Raw genomic sequence first — 10,384 nt, forward strand, 5'->3', positions numbered from 1 at the left:
CCTCAAGACTCCCCACCACGTGGCTGAGCAACATCACCCAGACACATAAGTCCCCTCTCTGAACCCCTTCTCCCCTGGGAGTACCCTTGCCCCCTACCCCTTCTGGGTGGTGGCCCCAAGCCACTGTCTATGGAAGGTCTCCTGGCTGAGAGGGACTTTACATCCCATGCAACCTGTCCAAGTGTCATCCCAATAAAGCTGGGTGTATGCCACTGCCATCTTGTGGGCGTGTCTTTCTCCTTCATCAGCCCCCAAACCCTAGAACACACCACAGGGTATAGTGTGTAAATAAGCAGATAAATCTAGTCTTAAGCACTGAACCACCAAGAGGCTTCACTGGAGTCTGCAACGTGAGAGATAAGCACGGCTGATGACACCATTGAAACGCACACTGAAACATATCACATTGATATGATGATGTCAATCATCATATATGCAGAAAGTTCTAAAATGAAAAAAAAATAGTATCAGCTTCCTTAACACAAAGATAAACACATTTTAAATTACAGAACAGAGGAGTGAGCACACTTGGCTCATTGGCTTTGCTGCTGTCCTCTGTGGGCTAAGGCCCCGGACAGTCCCAAGGCGGGCAGCTCAGCCACTATTCTCAGGAAGAGGACACAGCTCCCCCCAGCAGCAGACACCACCTAACAGGGAATATTGATGTGCATCTCAGGAGACGGGATGGAGCAAGAGAACCAGTGACGATCGCTAGGGCTTATTACATTTGTGCTAGATGCCAAGTACATGGATTATCTCAGATCTTACTCACAAAACCCTACAACACAAATGAGGAAACCTAAGCTCAGAAGAGATAACTGACTTGCCCAGAGTCACAGATTTAACCTGTGGTACAATTGGGATACAAAACCAGGTCAATCTGACTCCACCAGTGATGGGTTTGATCACCTTACTCTGCTGCGGAAATTCAACCAGTCCGAGCATATTGCAACGTGTCATCAGTTCTGATAAGGGGCTGGATGAAGGAAGGCAGACATGTAGATAGGAACTGTGTCTTCTCCCTCTGTCTCCCCCAAAGTTATGGGCCAGAGGAGGGTAGGGCAGGTCTCAGGGGATAGGCCAGACCCCTGTGGACAACCTACATCCTGATGTCAGACTTAGGTACTGACCTACAATGGGGTGTGTATGGTTTAACAGGGCTCTGCCTGGTCACAGCCCAGTTCCATAGGTCCAGGAACCCCATCAGCCTTCCATGCTCCTCCCTGGCCACCTACAGCACCTGGGCAAAGGGCTCCTATATTCAAACAAGAGTGATGCTCAAGCGACAGAGGATGGAACAGAATGCTGTGAAACCAAGGGAAGATTCTAGTTCTTTTCCAGTCCACAACCAAGCTCTCTTGTTCTCTGTTATCAAAACAGTTGGGAACATCTCATCCCACATCCCACCCTATAAGAACTGATCCCCCATGTATTAGTTTCCTAGGGCTGCTGTGACAAATTACCACAAACTGAGTGGCTTACACGACAAATGTTTATCATCTCACAGTTCTGGAGGCTGGAAGCCCCAGATCAAAGTGTCAGCAGGGAGCAGGGTTGGTTCCTTCTCAGGGCTGTGAGGGAGAATCCATTCCAGGCCTCTCCCCAGCTTCTGCTGGTTTGCTGGCATCATTGGCGTTCCTTGGCTTGTAGAAGCACCACTCCGATCTCTGCCTTCATCTTCACATGGTGCTCTCCCTGTGCGCGTGTCTGTGTCCAAATTTCCCCCTTTTATAAGGACACCCGTCGTATGGGATCAGGCCCCACCCTACTCCAGTACCACTTCTTCTTAACTAACTCCATCTGCAATAACCCTATTTCCAAATAAGGTCACATTCTGAGATACTGGAAGTTAGGACTCCAACATCTGAATTTGAGGGGGACACAATTCAACCCATAACACTGCATAACTCACAAATCATTTTCTTTTCTGTGCGAGTTTCCTTTGAGTAATCAGCTGTTGTGGTATGAAAGCCCCCTCACATTCACAAACCAGCTCCTGGCCTTCCTGGGCTGTGGGGGGAGCACAGGCTTCTATGATGCACATTAGCTCAGGACACGTTGTTGGGGTACATGTTGTCCACGATCAGGACACGATGCCCCATCACAGGGCACAGGTTGCCTGCAGAGGACACAGGATGGGGGGGGGGTCCAGCCCAGCGTGAGGCCTTAGGCTGCCATCTTCTCAGAAGCGCTGGGCATTCTCTCCTTCAGAGTCTTTTCCCAACCTGGACCCAACACCACTGGCTACAAGGCTTTACCCACCTCATTTCTGCCTTTGCTTCGCCCTTCAGATTGCTGTCCTCCATTGTCTTTTTGGCTAAGACATGGCTCTTGTTCATGGCTGCCTTGGCCACCCTGGGTAATGTTGGGCTGACCCAGAATCATCCTGCCTCTGCACCTTTCCTGTGGGGACACAGCACACCATTCCCCAAGTTCATGGGGGATGGAGGGGCCCTGAAAATGCTACTCAGGGGACACAAACTCCCCTCATGGGCTGGAGCATCTTGAAGGGAGTGCTGGACTGTCTGAAGTCAACTTGGCATTACCTCCCGAACCCACCTCCAAGGTCTCTTCTGCAGAGAGAAGCAAAGTCAAGAACAGTTCCCTAAACCCCTTTCCTGTCTGGTTCCTGGTTAGCGTTTGCAAATGAGAGGCACTCCTGAAATAAGGAAGAAGGAAGAGGAAAGGCTATTATTCTTCGGAGGCAGTTGCAGCCACACTTGTAGGGACTTGAGATTCAAGATGTCTTCCACAGCGCTCTTGAGAACCATCCTTTGCTGCTGCAGAGGAAGCCAGTGGGAGCTTCCTAGAGGCTCTTGACAACGCTGTGACTTCCGGGGTCCATGTGCTTGAGTGTTGCAGGCTGAGGCCTTTGGTGTTGGCTTCCCTGACCTTCTTCATTCACTCTCCTAGAGTCTTCCAACAGTTCACTATACCCCTAATTCTCTAAATCAAAATGGTGAGTACCTGGAGTACATAGAGTGGCTTCTGTTTTCTCATTGAATCCTGACTGAAACAGAGAGAAAGAACAAACCTCCAATGAGAAATGTCTTATAGCCTGCTCCAAGAGCAGGGGTCCTCTGGTGGTTTGCTGGGACTGGGTCATAGCACTTTGGCAGGAGGAAAGAAGGCGGCAGATCCCAACAAAGAGAGCAGCCTCTCTGAGTGAGCCACAGTGGGGAGAGACAGGGGCATTTCAGTGGACCAGTAAAGAGAAGCAGAATCAGAAAAACCCAGATTTGAATCATTTAGTAGCTGGCAAGTTGCTTAACCCTCCTAGTCTGAGTCTGAGGTTCCTTCTCTGTAAAGGAGTGGAAGATCATGCGATGACTGGGGACCAGTGAGTGGGGATGTACCCCCTCATTGCCTGATCTTGTTGTGACTTAGATGAGATGATTTAGGTAAATGTCTAGCATGGAGCCTGGCAGTGGAAGGTGCCAATATGTGTCAGTTCCTCTCCTCCTTCTTGGCAGAGACAGTCCATTTGCTTAACAAAGATGCTACCAGCAGCATTCATCCTTTACTTTCAGCCTGAGGCTACAGCTTCTAACTGTTCCCTCCTATTCAGAAGGAAGAGGGATGAAGAGGCAAAGAACAGACTTCTGCTGGGTGCAGTCTCATGCTAGAACAGCTCCTAAGCCATGCATTTAGCCCCCAAAGCAGTGTGGGGACCATCAATTTAAATACAAGAGCTAAAACTAGAAAACCTCTAGAAGAAAACAGAGGGGTATCCTCCTGACCTTTGTATAGGAAACGTTTCTTAGGCAGAACACAAGAACACCACAAAATAAAATGATAAATTGGACTTCATCAAAATTAAGAGTTTTTGCTTATTAAAGACACTTATTAAAATGAAGAGGCAAGCCGAAACCTGTGATAAAATATGGGTGATATATATGTCTGATGAAGACTTGTATGTAGAATAAATAAAACATGCCTACAAATCAATGATAAAAAGATAACCCATTTAAGATGGACACAAGACTTGAACAGACAGTTCATAAAAGAATATATGTAAATGGGTAACAAACACGTGAAAAGGTATTCAACATACAGTCATGAACCACATAATGACATTTTGGTCAACGGCAGACCACATGTATGATGGTGGTCCCATAAGATTAGTACCATATAGCCTAGGTGTGTAATAGGCTACACCATCTAGGTTTGTGTAAGTAGACTCTATGATGTTCACTCAATGACAAAATTGCCTAACGACGCATTTCTCAGAACGTATCCCCATCGTTAAGCAGTGCACAACTGTTCCAGTTATTAGGAAAATGCAGATGGAAACCACTATGAGATACCACTTCACATCCACTAGAAAGGGTAACGTGAAATGCTGACCACACCAAGTGCTGGCAAGGATGTGGAGCCACTGGAACCTCATACGTAGATGGCGGAAGTGTAAAATGTTACAACCATTTTGGAAAACTGCTTGCCAGTTTCTTTCAAAGTAAAACATATACTGACCCTATAACCTGGCAATGTCACTCCTAGATAGTTACCCAACAGAAATGAAAACACGTCCACAAAAACATTTGTAAAAGAATGTCCATGGTAGCTTTACTTGTAGTAGCTAATAACTGGAAACAACCCAGTTTGTTGGAAACAACGAACCTCAACAGGAGACTGGATAAATAAATTGTGGTAAATCCATACAGTGCAATGAAATGGAGCAAACCACTGACAGACACAACACCTTGAAGAATCTCAAAATGTGATAAGCAAAAGAAGACAGATGCAAAAGATTGATCAAATGATGCTACGTATGTGAAGTTCTAGAACAGGTAAAGTTAATCTATGTTGATGGAAATCATGGTTATCTGAGTTGGGGCAGGGGTGGGTATTGGCAGGAAAAGGGCAAGAGAGAACTTTCTAGAGTGATGGAAATGCTCTATATCGTGATTGAAGTAGTGATTACATGGGTGTAGACAACTGTCAAAACACATTGAAGTGTACACTTGGCATCTATTTGGTATGTTAAAAAAAAAAAAATCCCAGCTCAGGGATTTCCTTCTCAGATTTCCAGAGGCATTGCCTAGACCTCCAAAGGGGTCAGCTTCACCCCAGGGACGAGGAGTGGAGTGTCCAGACCAGAGAAATTGAAGGCAGACTCGAGAAACCCTGGGAAACCCAGATGATGAATGGACACAATACAGCTCCACCTCTATGCACCCACCAGGTGTTAATGTGCATTTATTTTGTGCTAGAAATATGCTACCTGTTTCTACATACCTTTTAATCCTGGGGGGACATCAATAACAGCAACAAAAACCCAAAACCTGAAGCTCCAACAGCTAAACAACACACAGCTAGGACAAGAACTCAAGTCTTTCAATTCCAAGCCCAGAGGGTTTTCTAGCTGGGAAGGATGCTAGCTGGGGAGCTCCCATCCCACCTCATTTGGGGGCTGCAGCCTGAGCAATGTTAGAGGCAGCACCTTCACCAGCCAGTGAGCCCCACACCAACTTTTCCTCTTTTTTTTTTTTTTTTGCTGAGGAAGATTTGCCCTGAGCTAACATCTGTTAGCAATCTTTCTCTCTCTCTCTCTTTTTTTTTTTGTATGTGAGCTGCCACCACAGCATGGCTGCTGACAGATGAGTGGTGTAGGTCCACACCCAGGAACCAAACCTGGGTTGCTGAAGCAGAGTGCACCAAACTTAACCACTAGGCTACCAGTGCTGGCCCCTCCTTTGTTTGACATCTAAGCCTTAAGGTCTTCCTTAGAAGCACCAGTGGTGACTCCAGGTTCCCTCTCCAGAAAGGTTCTCTTGTTTTCACATGGACCAGCACACAGTAACACCAGTGACTTATGTTTGCAAACCCCTCCAGGCTTGGCAGGACCTGCAGGTCTGGAAGATGCTGGCCCTATAACACAGCTGCAGCTGGGGAAAGAGCTGGCAGCTGATTCATGGCCAAGGTCACTGGAAAAACCACAAAAGCGGTCTCACATGTTAAGCCCTGAGGGTTGCCTGAGCAGCAAACCCTGGTCAGGGCAGCAGAAAAATGCCCCAGCCTCCACTCCGCCCAAGCACCTGCTTCCTGAAGGGGCTGGGGCCTCGATGAGACATGATGTCATTGATTTTTATCACGTCTCAGTGAGGCAACCTTCGTAGTGGGGGAGACAGGAAAACAGGGGCCCTTGGAGGTGAAGGGCCTGTGCCGGGAAAAGAAACGTGATTTCCAACCTGTTGGATCAAGTCCCCATGTTTGAGGAATAAAGCCGCCTTGTCATACTCACCTGGACCATGATGCCCGAGAGGACCACAGGAGCCTAGCAAGTTCCTTCCCTGGAATTGTCTGTAAAATAAAAATGTTTAATTTTTTAAAAGGCACATCTAAATGGAAGTTATTGTGGCCATGAAGGAATAAAATCTTTAATTGCTAAGTAAAACAAATGAAAAGTTCCTTTAATCTTAAGAAAAATAAAATCAAGCAAAACATTATACATATCATTCACATGTGTATTCACCTGTTGAAATAACGCTATTTTTCTTTGTTGGTGATTTAATTTTAAAATTCTGGCTAATGCTATTTTCTCTGTCTTCCACCAAGGGCAAGTTATCATCTCCATTTTATGTATGTATATATTATTTATTTTTGTCTATATTAAAGAATTATTAATGAAACGCATGCACAGAGTTAAACATTAAATAATACGAAGACACAAATGAAAGCTTGTAGTCCCCTGTCCCACCCCAGCCTCCTTCCATCTCCCTAGGCCCCCAGAACAATCACTTGTGTATTTCCTTGGGTTGGGGCTGAGCAAAGAAACACATTTAGACCAGAGGCCATTCCTAACAAAGATAAAGTATTTGGGGAAGAATGTCCCATTAGCGCTACAGGAATTGGTCTACAACATGTCTTCTATTCTTTTAACAAAAAAAATCTGCCTGCTTCTTAAACACTTTTTTTTAAAACTGAATAATACCATACAGAAGAGTGAACAAATTGGTACAGATAAAATGTATTGTCACAAAGTGCACACACCCATGTCATCATCCCCCAGGTCAAGAAAGGGAACATGACCAGCATTTCAGAAGCCCCCCTCTAACACCCCCACCCAAAGGTAACTGTTATCTTCACTATCATCATACATGAGTTTTGCCTTTTTGAAATTTCTAAAAATGGAACCACTCAGTATGTAATAGTTACGCCTTGCTTCTTTGACTTAAGATTTTTGAAAGATTCACTCATGTTGTTGCATGTAGCTGTAATTGGTGAATTGCCATTTCTGTGTAGGTTTCAAGTACTGCAATTTATTTATCCATTTTATGGTTGATGGACATGTGGGTTGTTTCCAGTGTTGGCTACTAGAAATAATGCTGCCATAAACATTTTTGTCTTCTGGTGCATATGTGCATGGATTTCTGATGTATATATACCTATGAGTAGAATTGCCCTGTCATAGGGCACATGTGGATTCAACTTTAGTAGATAACAGTACACTGTTTTTAAAGTATACCAATTTACATTCTCACCAATAACGCGTGAGAGTTTCAATTGTTCCACATCCTTGCCAACACCTGGAACTGTCAATCATCTTAATGTTAGCCATTGTGGGTATGTAGTGTATTGCAATGTGGTTTTAATTTGCATTTCCATGATGAATAAAGGAAGTCAAATGTCTTCTCATTTGTTTGTTGGACACTGGATATCCTTTTGTGAAATTCTATTTTTTTTTTTTTTTGCTTGGGGAAGGTTGGCCCTGAGCTAACATCTGTGCCAATCTTCCTCTATTTTTTTGTAGGTGAGTTGCCGCCACAGCATGGCTGGTGAGTGGAGCAGGTCTCTGCGGGATCGGAACCCGCGAACCCTGGGCCGCCAAAGCGGAGTGCACGGAACTTTAACCACTCGGCCCCGGGCCCGGGCCCCTGAAATTCTTAAGTTTCTTGTCCATTTTTCTTTTGTGTTGTCTTTTTCTCATCGATTTCTAGGAGTTCTTTCATATTTTGGCCATGAGTTCTTTTCAGATACATGTATTATTATTCTTCCATATCATGGTTTGCCTTTTTAGTCATTGATGGTCTTTTTTTAGTAGAAGGTCTTAATTTAAATGTAGCCATCACTCTTGAGTTCCTTCTTCTCTTGGGTCTTGGCCCTATTTACTGCCTTGTGGTTCTCCAATGTCTTTAAATAGATTTAAAAGAATAGTTTCTCCAGCTTTTCTAGATGATCCCAATGGAAGAATTGGGCAGAACTCCCTCAGGCAATCACCATTAATTTGCCTAGTTCTTTCCTCTGGCATTTCCACGTTTCTAAACATACACTCAGAATGCTATTTCTTGATTTAACATTCTAGACATTTTATATTGATTTTGTATTGTGGTAGATGAACATGTAAGCAACATGAAACATGTAACTCTTGTCCTCCATATTCTCCTATCCTCCCAATAGAGTTATTTCATAATTTCAAACCTTCAACCACAGTTACATTATTTCAAGACTATCTAAAATATTATTCACTACAGATTCATGTGGTTGACAAGAAATTTTCAAAGGCAGTTGTATTTGGGGTGATGAGTAGGATTCTCTTGGAAGTCTTCAGCAGCTCCAAACAATATTCTAGATTTTCCAGAAAAGTCTCAATTTCAAACACAGAAAGCTCTTGCCATTCTTGAATTGTTGTAGTTCCTCCTATTTAGGAGTGATCCTGAAGGACCATACTGTACGGAATTTTTCCGTTCACTGAGGCCTGACTTTGAATTGCTGCGAAGTGGAATGTAAGAGCAGTTGCTTAGCAAGGAGCATGCCAGCTGACCACCTAGGACCCACATCTCAACATGGCGCTGCCTGTCTTTTCTCTTGCCACCTATGCGGCAACTCTTGTGAAGTGAGACTTGGAAAAACGGTCTCAAAAAGAATTCCAACTGCTGAGCCTGGTGATAGAAAAGAAGACAAAAATGAAAAGAATTTAAGAAAGTTTTGGGTCTTTGCTGGAAAAGAGTTTTGGAATAAATTAAGAGTGGCACATCGAATTCAACAGTGGCTGGGATATATGATGTGAACAGGTCCCCCATAAAGTCTGTACGGAAATGTCAAAAGGTGCTTTTTAAACGTGTTTCATTAGGAGAATTACCTGCTATTTGTGTTTTAAGATAAGGGGATTAGAAAAGGCTGTGAAACAGACTCCTTTCATATGTCAGGTTATCTGTGTTCCAACGTATTGTTCCTCAAAATACACTTACATTGGTCATTTTACACGTCCCAGGTCTGGTTTGGTCATGGTGATGGTCCCCCAAAGCGTGGGGGTACCTGGTATAGCACCACTTCCCCGAGCCCCTAGCCAGGACTAGGGATCTCCTGTCCTCAGGAGTCCTGTGTGTACAGGAGGTTCTGATGGGGAGACTTTGTCAGTGTTATGGCTGCTCCTGCTCCAGCATCCTGGGGATAACCATGGCTGATAAGCAGGTGGGACAGGAAAGACTGCGCTGAGATAAAGTGGCCTTTCTACAGTCTTCTTGAACTGTGGTTGTAGTTGTTACTGGCAGCAACACTTTGTTGCTGTTGTTTTGTTTTACTGTATTTCTTAGTATAAGGTTCAAGAGGAACTTCTTCACCCGTTTTCCTTCCCCACTCCTCCATCTTCCATCCCTGTATCCCTCCATCCCTCTATCCGTCCATTCTAGCCTGACTCCTGGTTGCTAGTCTAGGCTGTGACCGTCCCTCTACCCAAGAGCTCCACACTATGCCCCATCGTTTGACACGATGTTCAGTGGGTTTCTTAGAGCTTGTGGTCTCCCGCCCCTTCAGCTCACCATTCAGCACCTGTGTGGATATCCCACTCTCACTGGCTCCTGCCCTGCTCCCCCCAGGAGCATCTAATAGCAGCAGGCATTGACGCTAGGGAGGCTGGGCTTTGCAATGCACCTCATCCGTTCACCAGGCATATATTAAGCACATACTACGGGCCAGGCACCTTACCGGGCTTAGGTTACGAAGATGAACAAGGTCCCTGCCATCAGGGGCTCACAGTCTAGGTAGTCTGCGACACACCCATACACACACTGGCATGACACACTGTTACGGATCAGTGACAGAAATCTGTGGGGTCACAAGGAATGGGCGGTTGTGCTAGGAAATTCACCAGGCAGACAGGGGTGGGGATGGGGAGAAGAAATTCCAGGGGGAGGAAGAAGCATGGACACGTGCAGGTGGGAAACTCTTTTGTGGTCCCGAAACCATATGTGATCTGTTATGGCCAGTGAGACCAGGACACAGAAGAAAGGCCTTTCCTCATGGAGCTTATAGTCCAGAGGGGTGGGCAGCCAGACAGGCTCACAACTCTCTAAGGAGGCAGGAAGTAGTAAGTGCTTGTTTTAAAAGAATAGATAAAGTGCCAAGAGTTTGCACAAAAGGGAGACAGGACTTTGGGTTGGAG

The sequence above is a fragment of the Ceratotherium simum genome, chromosome 36 (assembly GCF_057802395.1).
Source record: "Ceratotherium simum simum isolate JZ-2026a chromosome 36, ASM5780239v1, whole genome shotgun sequence".
NCBI lineage: Eukaryota > Metazoa > Chordata > Mammalia > Perissodactyla > Rhinocerotidae > Ceratotherium > Ceratotherium simum.